At 33.8% G+C, this 26,148-nt stretch overlaps 1 long non-coding RNA gene across 1 annotated transcript in view; it reads right to left on the reverse strand.

Annotated features, from left to right (window-relative positions):
• Window positions 1-904: 904 nt before the first annotated feature.
• The window catches only part of LOC105728800 (uncharacterized), a 257,617-nt gene continuing 232,373 nt past the window's right edge, over window positions 905-26,148 (reverse strand). Inside the window, exons 7-8 of the long non-coding RNA XR_001110137.2 lie at window positions 16,776-16,828; window positions 905-1,039 (exon numbers count right to left, since the gene is read on the reverse strand). This is a non-coding gene — a long non-coding RNA (uncharacterized LOC105728800). The remainder of the gene's footprint in view (window positions 1,040-16,775; window positions 16,829-26,148) is intronic.

Consider the following 26,148-nt stretch of genomic DNA (forward strand, 5'->3'; position numbering starts at 1 on the left):
TGTTCAGTAAAGAATATCAAATAACACAATTATACAGTTGAATTTTTCTAAAATTTTTATCTTGTTTTCAGGACTTTGATATCAACATATTTGTAAGATTGCAATTTTTTCAGACATTTTCCTATTTTTGTTTTCTCCTTGGGGTAAGTCCCATTTCATTGCCTTAGGTGTTTGAAATGCTGATCTGAAACTCCAGCATCATGAAAAGAAGGAAATCATACAGGGAAAAGTTGATGGCTGCTGGCATTGTGCAGTGTTCCATTATAACAAGCCTACAAATCTTTAATGCTAAATTTATGAATGTGTTCTTATAGAGTCATGCAATTATTAAAAACTCTCCACCTACCAGCAAGTTGTAAAGGAAAGACTAAAGATTAAGGGTCAGAAAACCTGAACTTTATTTCAAATTTTGTATCCTTAGTCATTTGACCTCTCGGGATACTACTAGTATCCTTGCATGTAAAATTAAAGGGCAGCAAAAAGTCATCTCTAAACAACAAGTATATTTAACTTAAAAAAATACTGCCTGAAAACATGCTAATATCAGAGACAAAACACAAGCAGTGATTTTTCAAAAGAAATACGGACTTTTCACAATTTAGATCACATAAGAAATAAGGGAATTACAACAGGTGTTGGTTCTGAGGGCCTTGCCTGAGGGTTTCAGATAAACTTACCTAATGACAAACAAGATATCATCTGTTTGAAAAACAGATTTGAAAACATGCTGAGTCTGATAACCAAACATTCAAAGTAAAACAGATTATAAATAAAAAAGACTTCAAGTAAATCATAAATAAGTTAATTCTGGATGTGTTAGACAGCTTCCAAGATTTTCACCAATGATTTTCATTGAAAGTCATTTCATTCCAATGATTTTCACCTCATGGTACTCACCCATTTATGTATTCCTCTCCCACATTAAATAGGGTCCACCTGTGTAGCCAATAGTACCTTGCAGAAGTAATGATGGGTAACTTTGAGGCTAGGTTATAAAAGACATGACAATCCTGCCTTGTTTCCTCCTGGATCACTCATCCTAAAGGAAGACAGAAACAAAGTCATGAGGACAGTCAGGCAGCCCTCTGGAGAAATTTATGTGGAAAACAACTCTGGCATCTCAGTAGGAACTCCTTGGAAGCAGATCTTCCAGCCCTGGTTAAGCCTTCAGATGGCTGAAACCTTAGTAGCCATCTCCACTTTAATTTCATGAGAGATCTTGGGACAGAGCTGCCCAACCAAACTGCTTCCAAATTTATACCTATAGAAACTGTACCTTCAGGCAACATGATCTTGGACTTTCCTGCATCCAGGACTGTAAGAAATAAATTTGCTTTGTTTATAAGCCACCCAGTTTATATTGTTAGAGCACTTGAACAGACTAATAAAGCAGTAAAAATAGTCAATGTTTTAGTTATAGGTGTTACTGAGATTGAATTTCTTCACAGAAGTTAAAAAGCATAGAAAGACTCTAGTAAAAAATGCAATTACTGTGCCTTCTTGATTATATCTGCAGGGTGAAAAAACTGAGAATTATCAGGGTAATGTAAGTTTGATTTGATTTTTTTTCATAATAAAAATTTTTGGATATAAATATTTATCATTTTACTTTCATTTTTCACGCACTTCACACTTCCCACCAACAATTGAGTAATTACTCTATTTTCTATAAATGCTACCTGATAGTATTAATCAATATCACTGTCTTAGTCTTAGTACTTCAGCAAACACAATTCTTCACCATAGTTTAGTCACCAGAGATTAAATGAAACACGTTCTCTCTGGTTAATTATTGTAACTTGAGAAACAGGTATGCTGTACTTTTTTCCCAAGATATATATGTATATATATTTTTTATTTAGTGAACTTCTTTATTTGATGATATATATTTTATTAAATATATAAAATATATTTTAATGAATATATATTCATATATATTAATTAAATAAATGATTAAATACATAAATGAATGAAAGCATCACTTTGCTACTATTGAAGAAAAATTGTTTCAAAATAAAACTGCAGAATATTTTCTTTAGATACTTCTTACCCTGGAGAGAGAGACAGAGAGAGAGAGAGAGAGAGAAAGAGAAAGAGAAACAGAGAAGGAGAAACAAGAAAAATACACGCACAGAGAGACAGAGAGAAATGAAATACTTTTAGGAATAATTAAATAATCTTTACATGTAGAGATATTTTATTTGCAGAGAAATTATTAGCTGCTTAACTTTACCTTGCCTCTACTACAAATGAGAAAAAGAATAATATTCTGGTTTGCTAACACTTGCATATAAATTATAGTTGTAATTGTAATTGCTCTATAGATAAAGATGGCCAGATGAGCAAGAAAACTGGTAGTGATTTAGGATATATAAGAAAATATTATCCAAGATGGCTGATGATTAGCAGCTCGGGCACGTACCTCCCAGTGAAAGCGCAAAGAACGAGAGGACGCCACACTTTCAGACGAATATTAGTTGCTCACGGACCAGGAGATTCCCAGTGGAGGAGATCCACGGGTCGCCAGGGCGACTCTTGTGGCTGGCGTGGCGGTTTTGCTGGTGCCTTAGCACGCCAGTTCTTGGTGCAGAGTCCGGAGATTCCTGGGCAGTAAAGCACCATCAATCTTAACACCGCTGTTTTGGCCGGCTCAGTGGATTGCTCAGATTTCGGCGCAGGGAATCAACAAATTGGACGTCAGAGACCCAGTTAGAAAGTCGGTAATTATAAAGACGACAGACGGACAAATATATAATGAAGGGAAGAAACCAGCGTAAGAAGGTAGAGGATACTCAAAATCAGAATGCCTCTCCCTCTACAGGGGATTGCAATTCCTCATCAGTAACGGAACAAGGCTTAATAGATTACACCTGTGTTCCAATAACAGAAGCAGGTTTCAAAACGTGGGTGATAAGAAACTTCTGTGAATTAAAAGAACTTGTTCTAACCCAATGCAAAGAAACTAAGAATCTTGAAAAAAGGTTTGACGAAATGTTAACGAGAATGGACAATTTAGAGAGGAATATAAGTGAATTGATGGAGCTGAAAAACACAACACGAGAACTTCGCGAAGCATGCACAAGTTTAAACAGTCGAATTGATCAAGCAGAAGGAAGGATATCAGAAGTCGAGGACCAGCTCAGTGAAATGAAACGAGAAGACAAGAATGCAGAAAAAAGGATGAAAAGGAATGAGCAAAGTCTCCAGGAAATATGGGACTATGTGAAAAGACCTAATTTACGTTTGATAGGTGTACCTGAATGTGATGAAGAGAATGAATCCAAGTTGGAAAATACTCTTCAGGATATCATTCAGGAAAATTTTCCCAACCTGGCAAGGCAGGGTAATATTCAACTCCAGGCAATACAGAGAACACCACAAAGATATTCTTCAAGAAGACCAACCCCAAGGCACATAATCGTCAGATTTATTAGGGTTGAAATGAAAGAGAAAATACTAAGGGCAGCCAGAGAGAAAGGTCAGGTTACCCATAAAGGGAAACCTATCAGACTTACAGCAGATCTCTCAGCAGAAACCCTACAAGCCAGAAAAGAGTGGGGACCAATATTTAACATCCTTAAAGAAAAGAACTTTCAACCCAGAATTTCCTATCCAGCCAAACTAAGCTTTATGAGCGAAGGAAAAATTAAATCTTTTGCGAACAAACAAGTACTTAGAGAGTTCACCACCACCAGGCCTGCTTTACAAGAGCTTCTGAAAGAAGCACTATACATATAAAGGAACAACCAATATCAGCCTTTCCAAAAATACATCAAAAAGCAAAGAACTTTAACACAATAAAAAATTTACATCAACTAATGGGCAAAACAGCCAGCTAGCATCAAATGCCGGTATTAAACTTACATATATTTTAATTGGATAAAAAGCCAAAACCCATCGGTATGCTGCATCCGGGCCCATCTTACATGCAACAATACACAAAGACTCAGAGAGAAGGAGGAAGATTTACCAATCAAACAGAGAGCAAAAATAAACTAAAAAACAAAAAGCAGGAGATGCAATTCTCGCCTCTGATAAAGTAGACTTTAAAGCAACAAAGATCAAAAGAGGCGAGGAATGACATTACATAATGGCAAAAGGATCAATGCAACAAGAAGAGCTAACGATTCTATAGATCAACGAGATAGAAAATTAACAAGGATATTCAGAACCTGAACTCAGACCCGGAACAAGTAAACTTAATAAACATTTATAGAACTCTCCACTTCAAATACACAAAACATACATTACCACCTCACACCTATTCCAAAGGTGACTATATAATTGGAAGTAAATCACTCCTCAGTAATCGCATAGCATTTCATAGGTTTAAATTAAATATTGGTTGGCTGTTTGTTTGTTATCTTCTTCCCTTATTCCTTCCTGACTACATCATGAAGTATAATTATCAGTATAAAAGAGGTTTTCAATACCCATTACTAAATTGCATTCTAGCCTGAGCAAGAAAGCAATACTCCCATTCTCTCTCCCTCTTTCTTTTCCTTCTTCCTCCTCCCCATTCTCTCTCTCTCTTTCTCTTCCTTTTTCCTCCTTCCTATTCTCTCTCTCTCTCTCAAAAAAAAAAAAAAAAAAAAAGAAAATATTCAGTTATATTTATACCTTAGCTACTTACCTTAGTTCAAGGAAAGTCTAAAGTATATAGATTATAGGAAAGTTGCTATAGTTTCTTCTAGTTGTTTCTTTCTTTTAAACTGAGCTCCTTTTGTATCCAGATTCTTTACTCTTTCCTTATTTGTAATTTATAACTGAATAATATTTTGGTGATTTTCATAATGTTTTAGATTAAATGTTTAATCCAATTTTTAGACCCATTTTTCCTAAAGATCTTTATAACTTTGATATCACAAGGATCTATGCAAACACAATTATGACAATTTCAGAGAGCAGTGCTAAGGTATGGGACCAGCTCTGGAAATTAAACATCTATCACCTTAATGTTGGTAAGACAATCAAATAAAAAAAAATAAAAAAAAACCTTTGAAAAAAATACATTAATATCTCATTTTCCCTGTAAAATCAAATGATGTTTTTTTCATATTCTTGGACAATTCCAGAAAAGTTGTCTAAGTAGCTTTTCAATTAAGTTATCTTAAAATTGGAGTCTAAATTACATGCTGTGTTAGAACAATTCTAAGTACATGTAGTAAATCTAAAAATAATATAATATTCAGTTAATGACCATACAATTGATTCTTGTAGTTTATTTCTTTTATTTATTTAGTGGTGGATTATATTCTTGAATAGTCATCTTGTTTTATGTTGAAGTCTAATAACTATCAAGTTTTCCCTTCTTTATCCTGTAAAACTCAGAATGCTGGGAATTTCTTTACTTTTTTCGTTACTTGGTGGTTACCTCTCTTCTCCATCATCCTTTATCGTGAAATGAGCCTATTTTCATTGCTCTCATTTTTCTTCTTTCTGAATGTGGTATAACATTTCTACTATTAGTCCCTACAGTCTATAAATGTTACCAATGAGAACAAGTTAAGTACTGAAAGCAAAGTATACTTTGTGTCTAAAAGATCTTACAAGCACATTAGCTTATTTCACTGGGCTTAATGGTTTTCTTGTTTCAGCCTAGAAATAAGCCTATATGCCCAGAAAGTTGTGACTATTTAAATACTTAGAATTATGGAAATAAGGAACAGCAAATTTGAAATAGCCCAATCCATTCAGCAGTGCATGTTGAGAATCTATTACGTGCCAAATAGTGTTCTGGCCCCTTGAAATACATCAGGAACCAAAACAGGAACAGCACCTGCATTAATGGAGCTCCACATTGTAAGAGATAATAGGAAATAAACAAATTATTTGAAGAAATATGTATAATATGAAGAGGATAAACCATTTGGAAAGTGTGCATGTTCTGTATTGTGGTCAGGGGAGATCCAAGTAAGGTGAAATTTGAATAGAGACTTGAAATAAATAATAGAGTGGAATGTATATTGCATGAGGGAAAATGGTTGAAGTAAGAGCATAATAACAGTAAAAGTCATAAAACAGGAGCATGCTTGGCTTTTTCTAGAAATAGCAAGGCAGTCAGAGCATCTGGAGTAGAGTGAGCAAAAAAAGTAGGGTGGCAGACACAGTGAGGGTGGAATGGGGGAGCCAGACTAAGTCACAGCAAGCCTTAGTCTTGTATTAATGGGCTGGAGAGAAAGCCAAGGGAAACTTGAGAAGAGGAATGGCATCCTTGGCATTGTATTAAATGATTCCTCTGAATATTGCATTGATAATAGATTCTAGGAAGCAAAACTAGAAGCAGAGAAACCTGTTAGAAGGCAAGTACAATAAATCAGCTAATAAGAGATGGTGGTGCCACTGTACACGTTTTCAGAGAAAGAAGTAAAAATAGTTACATTATGAATATTTTTAAAATACACAATTATATTTTCTGAGCATCTAGAAGGAAAAAAATGGAGAAGGCTACAAAAATTTACTTTTCTAAAAAGACAATAGGATTTAGGTTTTGAACATGTCAAGTTTAAAATGCACATTCATGTAGAAGAGTAAGCAATTAAGTACAAGCATTTTGAACTTTAGAGAGAGGTTCTAGGAAGAAATGTAAAATGTTAAGATGAGAAAAACTATAGCATGTTAGTAAGCCTGAGGGTACTATCCAACAAAGAGGTAAGAATTCATAATGTAGATGGAAAAAAATTACGGAGGCTATGCCTTTGAGTAGGAAAGAAGGAATGGGATCCAGTAAGCAAGAGGAAAAGTTGGCTTAAGGTCTAAGATTTTAGATCCTTAGTAATAGGACAAATAAAAACAGAACATATGGGCACAAAAGCCAGAAGCAAGTGACAGGATATACATGGTGGGAGGAATTCACTCAGGTTTCCTTTGATTGCATCTAGTATTTGCAGTGGTACAAGAAGCAAGGTCTTCATTCATGACGCAGAAAGGATTATTCCAGGCTTGAAGATAGAGAAAAAGAGTCGATGACTTCAGGAGAAAGAAATTGGGAAATATATCAAGCTTTTAAAAATGCACTTAGAGATAACTTGAAGTTAATAGCACAGAATTCTTAGATTAGGAGAGGAAAGATGCTTCTCTGTTTTTACTCTCCTAGTAAAGTAAAAATATACAACATGTCAGATGAAGTATGCCACTGCAATTTTGATGATTGAATAGATCAAGTAGTTTCAAGGATAAAATTGTCACATGTACATTCCACACAGACTATGATAAAATAAATGTCTATTCCAAAAAATCACTAGGACCTTTGTAAGTTTTGAGACCTTGATAGACAAAATCTAGGACACAAAAACAAAAGGCTTCTCCTAAGAGAGAAGGATGGTTTTGAAATTCCAAGAAACTAAACGTATATTCTCTCTTTGGAAATAAGGATAAATAAAGGTGTGGTTAAAAATTTTCTGGTAGCCTACAAAAACTCTTGGTATTATAACGTATGTTATATCTTTTATAAATAAACAATTTTTATGAGAAGATTTAGGCTATAGTTTCTTTAAATATAATTTAGCCAATTTCATAGGAACTTTTGCAGTATGGCCCAAAGACAAAAGACAACATTTTCTAGCTTAAATTTGGCTCTTGTTCATATCCTTCACCCAGTTTTGAATGGGTTTGTTTGTTTTTTTCTTGTAAATCTGTTTTAGTTTGTTGTAAATTCTGGATATCAGCCTTTTGTCAGATGGGTAGGCTGCAAAAATTTTTTCCCATTCTGTTGGTTGCCGATTCACTCTATTGACAGATACTTTACAAAAGAAGACATACATGAGGCCAACAAGCATATGAAAAAATGCTCATCATCACTGGTCATTAGAGAAATGCAAACCAAAACTACATTGAGATACCATCTCACGCCAGTTAAAATGGCGACCATTAAAAAATCTGGAGACAACAGATGCTGGAGAGGATGTGGAGAAATAGGAACACTTTTACACTGTTGGTGGGAATATAAATTAGTTCAGTCATTGTGGAAGACAGTGTGGCGATTCCTCAAGGACCTAGAAATAGAAATTCCATTTGACCCAGCAATCCCATTATGGGGTATATATCCAGAGGATTATAAATCGTTCTACTATAAGGACACATGCACACGAATGTTCATTGCAGCACAGTTTACAATAGCAAAGACCTGGAACCAACCCAAATGCCCATTGATGATAGACTGGACAGGAAAAATGTGGCACATATACACCATGGAATATTATGCAGCCATCAAAAACGATGAGTTCGCATCCTTTGTTGGGACATGGATAAACCTGGAAATCATCATTCTCAGCAAACTGACACAAGAACACAAAATCAAACATCGCATGTTTTCACTCATAGACGGGTATTGAACAATGGGAACACATGGACACAGGGAGGGGAGCACTATACACTGGGGTCTGTTGGGGGGAGTAGGGGGGACAGCGGGGGTGGGGAGTTGGGGAGAGATAGCATGGGGAGAAATGCCAGATATAAGTGAAGGGGAGGAAGACAGCAAATCACACTGCCACGTATGCACCTATGCAACAACCTTGCATGTTTTTCACCTGTACCCCAAAAGCTAAAATGCAATTAAAAAAAAATTTTGGCTCTTTTATACACCAAATTTTATTGACTTCCTAATGCCTCACATCCTTTAAAGGAATGAAAGTTCTTTGGTAGTTAACACAATGATACACAAAGTTATTATAGCAAATATTTGATTTTGTTTATATCGATTGTATAAAGTGAAATAGATTTACATTAGGTGAGCAGTTCCACTGAACTGCAAACTTGCAGTAAAATTCATACTGATAAATCAATGTTTATTTATCAAAATATTGTAATAGAAATCTTAGTGAGGAATGTAAAATTATTAGTCATATGATGTTTTAAGGCTATCAGATTTTCATCTTCTTTGTCATCCATCATTGAATATCAAGATAGTTTTAATAGGCGAGATGATTAATAATTTCTTTTGTCTGGAATCTAAATTTTTCCCAAGTGTATGTAACAATAATCAGGTGCTCTCAACCTGATATTGAATTTTACATTTCTGTGATATTCCTGGTAGTAAGATAAATATATTTTTATTTAAATTCATTTCTGTGCTTAAACGTACTCTTTGGACTAATGAATGTAACTATAATAATATGTCTGACATATTATTGAAAATGGTATTCATTAGTTTCAAAACTATGATTTATTTGCATCTTATCATCGCAGTTTCTTTCCACTGAAAATCATGTAGGTGACTGATGAAGTTCACCAGTTAAATTTATTATGATAAGCTAATGAAAAACTGTTTTGAAAGGTAAATTAATCTTTCATGTTGACCTGTTAACAGATTATTACCTACCTTGGTCAAATAGTTTCAGAGTAGCTCACTCTCTAATTATTGCTAAACTTAACAAATCAGCACACTCCAAGATCAACTTACTGATGTTTCTTTCAACAGTACATTCTTGATTGTAATTTTCTGAATTTTCTCCTCTTGATTTTTACATAGGTAAACTTTGAAGGTTTTTTATTCATATTATCATTTTATTATGAAGGACAACAAATTGAAATTTAGAAATGTAAACATTATATTATAGTTTTTATTAACTTATCTGTAACATTCAGATTGTAAACATTATATAAAGCTTACTTTCGGCATTCTTTCTGAATTGTTTGAAATTACTTATTTTATTTATTTATTTTATATACTTTGTAGTATAACTGTCATTACAAAGTAATTTGCCAAAGTAATAATGAATCTTAAACCGATATTATAATACAATATTATGTATAACAGCAGGTTATATACATATATATATATATGGGTGAAATATGTATTAGAGTCATAGATAGAGATATGTGGGTATGTGTATGTGTGAATAAAGCTCTGTTCAAAAATAAATACTCGAATTCTGGAAAAAAATGAAAACAATTAAGAGTAAATGGAATTTGATGGAGCTCTGTAGTTTCCTCAATCATATTCAGTTTGGAAAACAGTATAGCCTGATATGACACTATGGACTTTGAAATCATAAATATGACTGTGAAATGTGACATGTGTGACCTCAGACATGTTAACATCTCTGAACTCAGATTCCTCAAGTATAATGCAAGGTTTTAAATATAACAATACCGTTACCATGATCCACTAGTACAAGGGAGTTGATTTTCTCACATGACTCCTCTAAACCTACAGCACTGAATCCAGGTTATCTGGGTCCCAGAAGCTTACGTATCACTCCTCAGATAAGTTTGCTTTAGCATACTTTTCATACAGGAAGATACAACAATAAGGAGAGACAGGGTTCCTCTAGGGAATGCATATATACACCACATATCGAACAGGGTGCCTTAGCTCCAGCATGCCTCTATTTGGACAAAACACAGACTGGGAATCTAAAAGCCCTCTTCTCTTGATGATCCTATGAAGCCTATTTCTTTTAAAAGGAATAAGTTCAGGAGATCTATTGTACAACAGTGAATATAGTTAATAAAAATATATTCTTGAAAAATGCTGAGAGTAGATTTTAAGAGGTCTTAGCGCACACAAAATATTTATGAAATTCTAAAATGTTATTGTAGAATTTGTTGTGAGAGCTGTTATATGAGATGTGGTGACACTGAAAGGAACCACTTTGAATGCTAATTACCTAACACACTGGCTGGCACATAATAAGTGTTTCATACATGCTAGTTTTCTCACTGTCATTTCCTTCTCTGCTCTTTGAGTAAATGCAGATAACTTATGGGAGATAACTTAAAGCTAAGTTTGTTTTCGTTCTTGTTTCTTTGAAGAAAATAGGGAAAACAATTTTCTGCTAATTTGAGATGAGCAAGCCTCTTTGCTTTCTTCCAAAAATAGATAGAGATTATCTATGGCTAATAAAAGAAAAATAGGTTATTATTATTTTTACATAAGGAACATAAAGTGTACATTAAGAACCTGACAGTGGAACTGTTCTATGTAACTCGGCCATGGTCAGGACTACATACTTTGGCTCTGTTGCTAGAAGATAGTCAAAGTCTTAGTGGGAGTATAGCATTATTTTTGGCAGCCATTGGAAAAAAATTTGCATTTCTCACATTGAAATTGAAACATTAATTGGGAAAATGTTTTCAGTTGTTTCATTTTGGTTTTAGTTCTTTTCACCTAAACTTTCATTTTAGGTTCAGGGGTACATGTGCAGGTTTGTTGTATACCTAAACTTGTGCTAAAATTCATACCAAAAATGAGCATCCAAGTACCTACTATCAAGCTTTATATAATTATACGAATGGATTTGTATTCCAAGTACAAAGCATCCCTTTTCCAGTTTGCAAAAATCCTCTATTTTTTCATTAACTTTCCTCTGGCATGCCTTTGCCATTTTGCTATATGAGCAATGGTTACTTACCTCATACACTTCCCCAACTCTTTTCTCCTAATACAGAGGCCTGATTTTTATTTGAGGTGGCAATATAGCCAGCTAAAATACCACATTTTCTAGCTTTTCTAGCTTCATCTGAAGACAGTGGTGGTTTCTCTCTCTCTCTCTCTGTGTGTGTGAGTGTGTGTGTGTGTGTGTGTGTGTGTTTGTATGTTTGGAGACAGAGTCTCTCTCTGTTCCCCAGGCTGGAGTGTGGTGGCACCATTCTGGCTTGCTGCAACCTCCACTTCCTGGGTTCAAGCGATTCTCCTGCCTCAGCCTCCCGAGTAGCTGCAATTACAGGGGCCGACCACCATACTCAGCTAATTTTGTATTTTCAGTAGGGACGGGATATCATCATGTTGGTCAGGCTGATCTCCAACTCCTGACCTCAGGTGATCCTCCCACCTCGGCCTTCCAAAGTGTTGGGATTACAGGCATGAGCCCCTGCGCCTGGCTGACAATGGTGGTTTCTGAGATGAAAGATCTAAGAAAACTCAACTGGGTAGGATTCTTAGAAGAATCCCTTTTCTATTTTTTAACTTATTATTATTATTATTACTGTCTGAAATGTGTTCCTGATGTCTGATCTTCAATATTCATTCTTTGAACTTGAATATAAGTGACAACGCCAAGTATAAACCAGCATAAAAAAATAATTTTAGTGAAATCTCTCTGCTATGCCTGGATTAAGAATCTTCAGGCTATAATTAAAAAGTAAGATTCTAGGTTATTTGAGTTAATGTAAGATTTCTATTAGTTTAATGCAAATCTTAGCTGATGTTCCTCATTATATTTACCTACACATAGACACAGAGAACGGAATGACAGAAAATGGAGACTTCAAAAGGGTAATAAAGTGAAAGGGCGTGAATAATTAAAAATTACTTGATGAATACAATGTACATTATTTGGGTGATGCACACCCTGAAAGGCCTGACTTGACCACTACATGCAATCTTTGCATTTAAGAAAATTGCATTTGTACACTATAAATTTATACAAATTAATTTTTATGTTTTCATGCATATGTAAATGAAATCATACTGTAAAGAGACTTTTGTGGTTCATTTAATCACTGCATATTGATATTTTGAGATGATGTAGAAATTAATACTAATTTCCACTGCTATGTGAAATTATCTTTTGTTTTTGAACAATTTACCTACCCATTTTATTGTTGATGGAGATTTGGGTTATGTCAATATTTTTTATTGTTACAATGTTGCCAGGAACAATCATGTATATATCTTCTAGATCACATAAGATTTTTTTATATTAATATACTATGACTGTAATTCCTAGATCACTGGATGTATGCATTTTCAAATATCTTTAGTAAGAAAAGATTGTATTTCTACATATGCTTACCAAATGAAAGTGTGTTTACTTGTGAAAGAAAATCATATTTCACTAACATTTTAAATTATTTTTTTTTCATTTTTCCAGCTGAGTAGGTATGAAAATTTATCTCCTGTTATTTCGCTTGTCTCAATTTCTAGTGAAATTAATTTTATCATATATTTTATAACATTGTGTTTCTTGTATGAAATAACAGATGATGTTATTTGTCCATTATCCTGTTGAATCTCTTATCTTTATTACTTTAAAATAATTACATTATATTAAAAATACACAACTTAGGAGATTTTGGAATTGTAAATATATCTTTGTGATATCCATATTTACTATTTTCGATATTAATGTAGTTGAACAAATCAATCTTCTACTTTATGGTTTTGGGTTTTATTTTATGTCTTGTTTAGAAATTACCTTCCAACCACAATTAGGTGGTTTAAGTCTTTAATCAATGTGGAATTAAATTTATGTAAGATGTCAGGAAAGAATCAACTTTCTTTTGTAAATATATAAGTGTGATAACCTAACTTGTGCTAGCCTAACTGACTCTGTCTTAGTTGTGAGCCTGACGTGCTCCATCTTAGCCTCTCTCTCCCTGCCTCGGTCCCCTCAGGTGCATTACTGGGTCATGCTGTACTCTAAGCTTTCAACTATTGAGTTTAGTTAACACTGTTCTCAGTACCTATAACCGATATAACCGAGTCCTGCTTGGCAAGCCCACCGGCTGTTGTGAAAACCCCCCATTTTTTGTGATTGTATGGAAATATCCTGACCCGCAGCAACTTCCTCTAATCTGCTTATTCTGCTTCTGTAAAATTCCGCTTCAGCTAGACTCCCCCTCCCCTACCTAAATAAAGGCATAAAAAAGAATCAAGCCCCTTCTTTGGGGCCGAAAGATTTTGAGCTCGAGTTGACTCTAGGCCACCAGCAAATAAAGGACTCTTAATTTGGAACTCAGAGTATGGAGCTTTCCTTCTAACTCGCTCAGTTACAACATAAGTAATAAATTTTCCCAGCACCACATCTTTGTAATCTTCAGTTCTCCTCACTGGTCTGAAATGCTACTTGTTTCATTAATAAACTTTAAAAAAAGCTGCATCTAATTTCCAGTGTTAGGTGCTTTCTTTTTTGTGTAAATACTTAGTAGCCGAACCTTAAATCTATCCTCAATGCTGAGATTAACCTACGATTTTCTTTTCTTTTTTTAAAATCTACTCTGTCATTTTCTGTTCAAGGTTTCACTACCCTGACAAAATGAGTTGTGACGCTGGTTTTTTTCTTAGTTCTAATGGAACAAAATGAAAATATTGTTCTTGATTGAAAATACCTGTTCTTTGAATATTTGCTAAATGTCGTATTAAAAATTCTGCATCTTTTTTTTCCTTTTTTTATTGTACTTTAGGTTCTGGGGTACATCTACAGATCATGCAGGGTTGTTGCCTAGGTACATACATAACAAGCTGGTTTACTGCCTCCTTTCCCCCTTCATCTATATCTGGCATTTCTCCCAGCGTTATCCCTCCCCACCCTGCCCACCCTCCCCACCTCCTGCTATCCCTCCCCTAGCCCCCGCCAACTGACCCCAGTGTGTGATGCTCCTCTCCCTGTGTCCATGTGTTCTCATTGTTCAACACCTGCCTATGAGTGAGAATATTCGGTATTTGGTTTTCTGTCCTTGTGTCAGTTTGCTGAGAATGATGGTTTCCAGATTCATCCAAGTCCCTACAAAGGACACAAACTCATTGCTTTTTACAGCTGAATAGTATTCCATGGTGTATATGTGCCACATTTTCTTTGTCCAGTCTATCATTGATGGGCATTTGTATTTACATTTCTGAAATTCATTAGAATGACCCCATGAAGATCATTCCTAAACAAAATTTGGATGTAAATACCATTTATTATTATGCCAATTTCTCTTCTCAATTAGTTTAATCTTCATCTTTGTTATTACTCCCTAATCTTAAACGTGTGGCTCCAATCAGTTTCTTTCTGCTGTTTCTTCACCTGCCATGGAGCTGCTTACTGTGGTGTTTAATTTGAGTCTGCCTTTCTTTACAAGTGCTTCAGCTATTTTTACATGCCTTTCTTACATGATTCTGATATAGTCTAGCTTTATTGTAAGTGACTTACTCTATAGAAGTTCTGCAAAAGCAACTATTTATTATTGTTTTGTGGGCATCTATTTTGGTAGATGTGAAAGATAAAAGACACATCGTGATAAAAGGAAGAGTAAGTTTATCCATTATATTGTAAAGATACTATTTCCTTTTATAAATAATATAATATATGCATTAATAATTTAATTGATAAGTGGCTGAAAATAGCTTATAGTGCTATCATTTCCAGAAACCATACATAAATTTTAACTTTCAACATGAAGGCATTAGGCCTGGCATTTAGGTATTGAGTTAAGTCAGTAAGAATGTGTCTGGGGACTCAAAAGTCCTGCCAGTCCTCAAATGTCAACATGTAGCTAGTTGTCTGATACATGCATCAGGAATTTGCTACATAGTCAGCAAATTCCCTAGTAAAAGAAACTTTAGTTTCTAATTTAAAACTATTTTAAAGGTGTATAGCACATAAAGTACTAAAGTGATTTGTTTTGTGGTTTAGGATTTTAGATGCCATTTTTACCTATGATAAGTATTTTGATAAAAAAGGAATTGTGAATGTCATTTTGGAAAGCCTGTTGTTCCCATTTTGTCTTAAAGATAAACAACCTATGTGTATATTTTTACCTACTGCACAAAATAGAATTTTCTTACAGAAATTTTGTTTGTATAATTGTCATTTTATTCACAATTGTGTTCCCTACTTGATGGCGAAAAACAATGAATTAACCAGGGAAGAGAGAATATTGTAGTGAGTATGAAGTCACACCACCTGGATCTGCACTTATGTGTCAACAAGTTACCACATCTCATTCTGCCTCTATTTATTGATCTGAAATCAATGTACAGTGGTACTGTGTGAATATTAATTTTGAAAACACTTAAAAAACTGTGCATATGATATTTGAGTATTTTTATGTTAATTATGTGATTTTTAAAACCATAGGCTATTACTAATTTTATTGATACTAGAAAAATTATGTGTATGGCTGTATCTATTTAGGGGACTGTAAGATCATTATATACATACTGGAATTATAAAAGAATGAAATGTTTAAAGCTAGTTTCATGTTTGCATGTATGTCCCCTCTGGTTTTCCTAGTAATTAAGAGCTCATGTTTTCAAATCAGAGTACCCGTACTTGAGTCTCAACCATTCCATTTACTAGAAATATAGTCTAATGTTAGTATAGAAGTTCCTCATCTGTTAAATGATGTTAATAGCACCAACCTCACTGGATTGCTGATGGGATTAAATAAGTTAGTGCATATAAAGTATATAGGACACTATCTAGCACACAGCTAGTGTCGAAGACTCCAAAATAATTTTTGAATGTGTATGTGTATTTATGAAATATTTGAGGACATTTTAATATCATTTTAGAGGCTCTAAAGAAGAATTATAAACTTATTAGCCAGAAATATGGTAATGTGCAGGCATTTCCAATATAATATTTTATTATAAGTTGAAGCTAATAATATGTTAGAATTCTGCAAACAAGGTAATAGAAAATCTGCCTTATAAATCTCAATGGCTTAACATAATAAATTTTACTACTAATCACCACATAGTCTAATGAGATTGGAAGTTATGGTAGAGGGTCTTCATGAAATCACTAAGGGTTATAGTTTCTTTCAGCCTAGAATTACCACCATTTTTCACATTCCCCTCCAAGATTATACCAGAATGGAAAGGCATAGGGCAGGATTCTGTATGGAATATACTTATAAATGAGACCTGGATCTGGTTTACATTACTTTTTTATCTAGCAATTTGTTAGTCAGAACCAGATGCAGCTGGAATTAAGAAATATGTTCTTTCTATTTACTCAGGAGGAAAATGAAGTAAATGCTACATGTTCATCATATTTCACCCTATTATAAATATTAAAATTGTATTACAAATGTCATATAATTTTTCTGCAAGTTATACTTACCATCTAATGTTGCTGATGCATGTGAGAGCAGCTCTATAAAAACAATACAAAACCTGGAAAAATAAAATGTAATCATGAATATGTTGATGCAAATGATGAATCATTAAATTATTTTAACACTATGGTGTTTCTTAGGCTGATAGTAACATAAACCAGTAATAACTATTTCTGAAACTTGGCTCCTGAAAATAACATTATATATCATAATTCTGTAAAAAATGCTAACAGAAAATGTGCTAGCAGCCATTATTCATTCTATATATTTTTAAGAGTTCTGGCAAGGGATCACTCCATAAAGTAATTATTTCAATAAATGTATTGACAACTACAACATTTTTTTCTTTTAAGTATGTCATATTCAAAATACAATGATTGAAAAATTCATGGTTGTGTCTTTATAGTGTTTCTATTCACAGAAATGATCAGTACTTGCCAAATAAAGCTAAGTGGCACAACAGTTATCTCTATCTGATAATAATTTTATCAAATTACAATATTTGTTACAATATTATAATTTATTTGCATAAAGGGTGAGCCATATTGCAATTGCATTATATCATAAAACGTTTTAGAAATAACTATGAGTATCTATCTAGCCCAATTTTCTTTAATGTTTATTTTCAGGTATCACAACAGTTTTATTGAGGTATGATTTAAACATAACTTTCACACATAGTTATTTGCAACTCAATACATTTTAGTTATTTACAATTTAGTAAGTTTATATAGTTGTACAACTACCATGGTCTAATTTAGATATTTCCATTGAACTTACTTAAAGCCAGTCCTCACATCCATCCACATCCCCAGGTAAATATAGTTATGATTTCTATTTATGTAAATTTGTTCTGAATATTTTATATAAATGGAGTCATATAATACACAGTATTTTGTATCTTGCTTCTTTCATAAAGATTTTGAAGTCAATTCATCTTCCATATACATAATTTATTCCTTTTTATTTATTTATATATTCCATTGCATGGATATATCACATTTGTTTATCTATTCACCAGTTGGGTTTCTACTTTTTGGCAATTGTGAACAAAGCATCTATGTACATTGGCATAATAAGTTTTGAGTGGGGAGAGTATCTACCACTTTAATTCTTTTGGAAAGATTTTTAGGACAAAAATTGCTGGTCATATGATAAACTTATATTTAGCTTTTTAAGAAACAGATGGACTTTTGCAAAGAGGTTGTACTATTTTTATTTGAACCAGCAATTTAGAAGAGTTCCAGTTTCTTGAAATCCTTATAATACTTGGTATTGACTATCTTTTATATTATGGTCCTCTGGTCCCTGTATAATAAGATATCATTGTGATTTTAATTTTAATTTTCTTAATGACTAATGATGTTGAGAACATTTTATAATGTTTAATAACAATTTGTATGTCTCCCTTGATCAAAAGTGTATTGAAGTGTTTTGTCTATTTTTTAAATTGAATTGTTTTGTTATTATTTTTGAGTTGCAAGCTTTATTTATATACTCTGGATGAAAATTCTCCATCAGATATATGATTTGCAAAAAAATTATATTTTAGCTTATTTTTATTGTTTCTGAAGGTAATTTTAATATATACATGTTTATACCTCTCTGAACAACATAAATATATTGCTTTTCAAGAAGGAGTCCAATGTCTATTTTGTCAGACTTTTTCCTCTGTATATATGTACAAAGATAAAACCTGTGATCTAGATACCTACATATATCTTTAGTTTCCTTATGTGTATTTGAGGTTTACATTAAAACCTAGCTTTCTATGTCTTTTCATGGTTTCTAAACTTCCTTAACATTACATTAAATGCAGAAGTGATGGTGGCAGAGGACAAGAAGTTAGAATCCTATGGTCAGTCCCATCTCAGATATCTTGTTTCTAATAAATCCAACTTAAGACCCTTGTGCTATTCCATATATACTATTTATACTTTCTGCCATACCAATCCAGAAAAGAATTTCATACCTTTTATTAATTTCCACAAAACAAAAAGATACAACACTAAATGATATGGCTTGGCTGTGTCCCCACCCAAATCTCATTTTGAATTGTAGCTCCCATAATTCTCATGTGTTGTGGGAGGGACCCCACAACACATTGAATCATTGAATCATGTGGGTGGTGTTCCCCATATTTTTTCCATGACAGTGAATACATTTCACAAAATCTGATGGTTTTATAAAGGGTTTCTCCTTTTGCTTGGTTCTCATTCTCTCTTGACTGTCATCATGTAAGATGTGCCTTTTGCCTTCTGCCATGATTGAGCCAAATGGACCTGTGAGTCCATCAGACCTCTTTTTCTTTATAAATTACCCATTCTGGGGTATGTCTTTATCAGCAGCATGAAAACAGACTAAAACAACAAAGTGGAAATAGGAGTGAGGTGCTTCTGTAAAGATACCCATAAGTTTTGAAGCAACTTTGGAACTGGTTAACAGGCAGGGTTTGGAACAGTTTGGAGGGCTCAGAAGAAGACAAGGAAGTGTGAGAAACTTTGGAACTTCCTAGACACTTGTTGAATGGCTTTAAGGTAGTTGATAATGATATGGACAATGAAATCAAAACTGAAATGGTCTGCGATGGAGATGAGGAATTTGATTGGAACTGGAGTAAAAGTGACTCTTGCTACGTTTTAGCAAAGAGACTGGCAGCATTTTGCTCCTGCCCTTGAAGTTTGTGGAATGTTCAACTTGATGGAGATGATTTAGGGTACCTGGCAGAAGAAACTTCTAAACAGGAAAGCATTCAAGAGGTGACTTTGGTGCTGTTAAAAGCATTCAGCTTTAAAAGAGAAACAGCATAAAAGTTCAGAAATTTGCAGCTTGATGATATGATAGGAAAAAAAAACTTATGAGGAGAAATTCGAGTTCACTGTAGTAATTGGTATAAGTAATGAGAAGACAAATGTTAATTTGCAAGACAATGGGGAAAATGTTTCCAGGGCATGTCAGAGACCTTCAGGGGAGCCCCTCCCATCACAAGACCAGGGGCCATAGAGAAAAAATAAATTTCATATGGGCTGTGTGCCCATCTACTTATCTATGTCTTTATATGTGTATAACAACAGAGTGCTATACACACACAAACATTTGTCAGTTGTATGTGCCTAAGTCTGCCTTTTTGTCTCTTTATAATGTCTCTCTCTCTTTCCTTGTCTATTGTATGTCTTCCTGTTTGTCTACCTGTCTGTCTTTCCTTCTATCAGATTATCTAGCCATATATCTATTAGTGGAATCACTGTACCAAAATAGATTTAATCATGTCATGTTTAAAACTAGCTATATAATATTTCTTTGCATTAATTTTACAGAATTTACTTAACTGTCCTATTGTTCATGGACATTTAAGTTGATTTTTAAATATCTGAAATAATGTGGCTTTGGAAATCATAGAATTCTACTCTGAGGAATTACTGCTATGAAAGTTTAGAAATTCACAAAAATAACTTTTAGTCAATGGACTGTTCTTGCTGTTAAATATGTGAAAGATTTCAATTTAAAGCATAGACCAACTCTTTCAGTAATTTTATTCCTAAGAAATAACATATTCAAAGGTTATTTTTTTCACATTTTTAAACTGGTTTAAAACATTATGTTTAGACAGGTTTCACTGAAGATTAAATAGTATCAAGTTAATTGAGAGAAAAAGTATATTTTACATACTAAAATATTATTAATGGATATATATGAATTAATTATCCACTAAAGATCTATAATGATGACATTAAAAATTCAGTTTTCACATAACGGAGAATAAGCATAGCTCAAGCAAAATGGTGCAATGAACAAAGTGGTATTTGCAAAATATTAACTAATTACTTGCTGGTATTTTTAGTTTATTCAAAGCTGTTTGAACATCTAAATCATCAGTGAAAAATTTAATAAAAAATGTAATTTTATACATCTCTTCAGATTTTTAGTGCTAAGATGAAGAAATATGAGTTTGATGTCAATTCGATTAGGTAAATTAATAATACATCAAATGACCTTCACTATAAAGTGATAATTAAAGAATGAATGCCATCTTCTAGGGAGAATTTTAGTTGTGTGCTCATGGTTAGGAAGAATCAATATCATGAAACTGACCAAACTGCCCAAAGTAATTTATAGATTCAATGCTATCCCCATCAAGCTACCATTGACCTTCCTCACAGAACTGGAAAAAAAAACCTTAAACTTCATATGAAACCAAAAAAGAGCCCACATAGCCATGACAATTCTAAGCAAAAAGAACAAAGCTGGAGGGATTACACTACCTGACATCAAGCTATACTATAAGGCTACAGTAATCAAAACAGCATGGTACTGGTACCAAAACAGAGATATAGAAAAATGGAACAGAACAGAGGCCTCGGAAGTAAGGCCACACATCTAAAACTATTTGATCTTTCACAAATCTGACAAAAACAAGCAATGGGGAAAGGATTCCCTGTAATAAATGGTGTTGGGAAAACTGGCTAGCCATGTGCGGAAAGCTGAAACTAGATCACTTCCTTACACCTTATACAAAAATTAACTCCAGATGGATTAAAGATTTAAACATAAGATCTAACACCATAAAAACCCTACAAGAAAACCTAGGAAAACCATTCAGGACAAAAGCATAGGCAAGAACTTCATGACTAAAACACCAAAAGCAATGGCAACAAAAGCCAAAACAGACAAATGGGATCTAACTACATGTAAGAACTTCTAACCAGCAAAAGAAACAATCATTAGAAGTGAACTGGCAACCAACAGAATGGGAAAAATTTTTTGCAAGCTACTCATCTGACAAAGGGCTAATATCCAGAATCTACAAAGAACTAAAACAAATATACAAGAAAAAAAACAAACAACAACATCAAAAAGTGGGCAAAAGATATAAACAGACACTTTTCAAAAGAAGACATTTATGCAGCCAACAGAAGAAAAAAAGCTCAGCTCATAAAATGATTTGGGAAGGATTCCCTCTTTTTGGATTGTCTGGAGTAGTTTCAGAAGGAGTGGTACCAGCTCTTCTTTGTGTGCCTGGTAGAATTCGGCTGTGAACCCATCTGGTCCTGGGCTTTTTTTGGTGGGTAGGATACTAATTGCTGCCTCAACTTCAGCGCTTACTATTGGTCTATTCAGGGTTTCAACTTCTTCCTGGTTTAGGCTTGGGAGGATGCAAGTGTCCAGGAATGTATCCATTTCTTCCAGCTTTACTGGTTTATGTGCATAAAGAGAGCTGTTTGTAGTAATCTCTGATGGTGGATTGTATTTCTGTGGAATCTGTGGTGATATCCCATTTATCATTTTTTATTGCATTTATTTGATTCTTCTCTCTTTTCTTTTTTATTCATCTGGCTAGTGGTCTATTTTGTTGATCTTTTCAAAAAACCAGCTCCTGGATTTGTTGACTTTTTGAAGGGTTTTTTGTGTCTCTATCTCCTTCAGTTCTGCTATGATCTTAGTTATTTCTTGTCTTCTGGTAGGTTTTGAGTTTTTTGATCTTGCTCCTCTAGCTTTTTCAATTTTGACAATAGGGTGTCAATTTTAGCTCTTTCCTTGCTTCTCATGTGGGCATTTATTGCTATATATTTTCCTCTAGACACGCTTTAAATGTGTCCCAGAGATTCTGGTAAGTGGTGTCTTCGTTCTCGTTCATTTTGAAGAACATCTTTATTTCTGCCTTCATTTCATTGTTTATCCAGTCAACATTCAAGAGCCAGTTGTTCAGCTTCCATAAAGCTGTGTGGTTCTGAGTTAGTTTCTGAATTCTGAGTTCTATCTTGATTGCACTGTGGTCTGAGAGACTGTTTGTTATGATTTCCATTCTTTTACATTGCTGAGGAGTGATTTACTTCCAATTATGTGGTCAATTTTAGAGTAGGTGTGATGTGGTGCTGAGAAGAATGTATATTCTGTGGATTTGGGGTGGAGAGTTCTGTAAATGTCTATTAGATTTGCTTGTTCCAGGTCTGAGTTCAAGTCCTGGATATCCTTGTTAATTTCCTGTCTCATTGATCTGTCTAATATTGACAGTGGAGTGTTAAAGTCTCCCACTATTATTGTAAGTCATTAAGAACTTGCTTTATGTATCTGGGTGCTCCTGTATTGGGTGCATATATATTTAGGATCATTAGCTCTTCTTGTTGCATTGATCCTTTTACCATTATGTAATGTCCTTCTTTGTCTCTTTGCATTTTTTTGGTTTAAAGTCTATTTTATCAGAGACTAGGATTGCAACTCCTGCTTTTTTTTGCTCTACATTTGCTTGGTAATTCTTCCTCCATCCCTTTATTTTGAACCTATGTGTATGAGTAATCAAAACAGCATGGAACTGGTGCCAAAACAGAGATATCTACCAATGGAACAGAACAGAGGTCTCGGAGGCAATGCCATACATCTATAACCATCTGATCTTTGACAAACCTAACAAAAACAAGCAATGGGGAAAGGATTCCCTGTTTAATAAATGGTGTTGGGAAAACTGGCTAGCCATGTGCAGAAAGCAGAAACTGGACCCCTTCCTGACACCTTACACTAAAATTAACTCCAGATGGATTAAAGACTTAAACATAACACCTAACACCATAAAAACCCTAGAAGAAAACCTAGGCAAAACCATTCAGGACATAGGCATAGGCACAGGCAACGACTTCATGACTAAAACACCAAAAGCATTGGCAACAAAAGCCACAATAGACAAATGGGACCTAATTAAACTCCAGAACTTCTGTACAGCAAAAGAAACAATCTTAGAGTGAATCGGCAACCGACAGAATGGGAAAAAGTTTTTTGCAATCTACCCATCTGACAAAGAGCTAATATCCAGAATCTACAAAGAACTAAAACAGATGTACAAGAAAAAAAAAAAAAAAAACAAGCCCATGCAAAAGTGGGTGAAGGATATGAATAGACACTTTACAAAAGAAGACATATATGAGGCCAACAAACATGAAAAACTGCTCATCATCACTGGTCATTAGAGAAATGCAAATCAAAACCACACTGAGATACCATCTCACACCAATTAGAATGGCGATCATTAAAAAATCTGGAGACAACAGATGCTGGTGAGGACGTGGAGAAATAGAAACACTTTTACACTGTTGGTTGGAGTGTAAATTAGTTCATCCATTATGGAAGACAGTGTGGCGATTCCTCAAAGATCTAGAAATAGAAATACCATTTGATTCAGCAATCCCATTACTGGGTAAATCAATCTAAAGACACAAGCACACATATGCTCATTGCGGCACTGTTTGCAATAGCAAAGACTTGAAGCCAACCCAAATGCCCATCAATGATAGACTGGATGAAGAAAATGTGGCACATATACACCATGGAATACTATACAGCAATAAAAAAGGAGGAGTTCATGTCCTTTGCAGGGACATGGATGATTCTGGAAACCATCATTCTCAGTAAACTGATACAAGAACAGAAAACCAAACACTGCATGTTCTCACTCATAAGTGTGTGTTGAACAATGAGAACACATGGACACAGGGAGGGGAACACCACACGCTGGGAACTGTTGCGGGGATGGGGTCTAGGGGAGGGACAGCAGTGGGTGGGAAGATTGGGGAGAGTTAACATTAGGAGAAATACCTAATGCAGGTAATGAGGGAATGGAGGCAGCAAACCACTGTGGCATGTGTATACCTATGTAACAATCCTGCAAGATCTGCACATGTACCCCAAAACTTAAAGTAAAATTAAAAAAAAAATTAAACATTAAAAAAAGTGTTTTCTCTTTTCTCTGACCTAGTTTACAATCTTAGATTAATAACCTGAATGAAGATATATCAATGTATTTTTAAAAGGCGCAAATAATAAAAATTTATGACAAAATTAGGATAAAATTTAGATTTACATTATGGGATAAATTTTACAAAATTTTATTGAGTACCAATGCATGTAAAAAATCTGAATATTTATTCACAAATATAAATTCAAAATTGTCAAAGAAGATGTCTGAAAAATATCCACTCTGAAAATCATATATTCCACATTTTATTAATTTTCTATATATTTTTTATGTATTTTTGATGTACTGAATATTGATAGAACAATCACCTAATATGTTTAGTTGAATTATTAATGGGAATTGTGGATTAATTAGTAGTCCAACTACAAATCATAATAGTACATGGATGAGATAACCTACTCGAAGAAGATTTTCAAAATTCTATGATATATTGATATCATCTCAAGTGTTATGTAAATCCAGGTAAGCAAAGAAAAAAATGTAACCTTCTTAAATTCCATGAATTTAATAAGTGTATTAGTTAAGAGGACCCAGGGGTTTTAACCTTGTTTCTTGGGAACTATTAAAAAAAAAAAAAACTGGAATGTTTAGCTCAGAGAAATAAATGTCTGCGACATAGGAAAACTCTCTCTAAAAATTTAATTTATAAAAATTTGAAAAGTAGAAAAGGTAGATAGATTTGTTTTTAAGGAAATATTGGTCAATATGAAGAATTCATCAGATGGCAATATGGTTTCCATAAAAAACTAAGGGTCATGTTTCCTTTTAAAAAATTGGCTTCCATTGCAAAATATAAAAAGAAATAAATTTTTTGTTTGTATACTACAAATGGAATGTAGCCTCAACTTGCTTCTCTTACAATTAAGGAATAAAATATCAGACTCTAGTTTGTTCAAGTTCCCAATCAGGACATAGTAAGCATGTTAAGTACTGATGGTAATTGAATTTTTTTTTTAAATGGCATGATGTTTTTAAATAAAAAGTGAAAAAAAAAAATGAGTTAAAGCCAAAGTTGGTCTTTTTCCAGAAACATATGCTCAATTAGATTATCTTGAAAAACTATTTCCCTGAGAGCAACAAAACTGTCAAATTAATATATATTTAAAATTTTAATTTTATAAGATATGGAGATCAGTCATATCCTCACGAAAGCTTCTGGAAATCCACCAATGAGTTATTCCTTGTTAGTAGCAAAAGTAATGTCTGTCACAGTAATTGTCAAACTGAATAATACAGGGTGGTTACAACTGTCCCCCTAATGTGAACTCATTCAATGCAGAGATCAAAATCCATTATTAATTCCACAGTGTTTATAGCAGCTGTATATTTTAAATACTTAATAAATGATTTTTGAATGAGACATAAACTGCTGTCTTTTATTATTTTTATGTCATTGCGGAACATTGTTTCGAACATTAAAACAATGCAAATTATTTTAACCTTTGTCAATTTATGCAAAAAGTTATCTAAAATATAAATTATTCAGAGATCTTTCAATCTATCACATTGTTATACTTTTATATTTTTAATTGTTACTATGGTTGATAAAAATAGGCATAAAGATGATTTAATAATTGCTATGTGATATATTCAGGATCCAAGATGGCCACTTAAGAGGAAGTCGGGATTGCAGC

This window comes from Aotus nancymaae, unplaced genomic scaffold (genome assembly GCF_030222135.1).
Source record: "Aotus nancymaae isolate 86718 unplaced genomic scaffold, 86718_ANA_hifiasm-v0.15.2.pri h1tg000062l, whole genome shotgun sequence".
NCBI classification, from domain to species: domain Eukaryota; kingdom Metazoa; phylum Chordata; class Mammalia; order Primates; family Aotidae; genus Aotus; species Aotus nancymaae.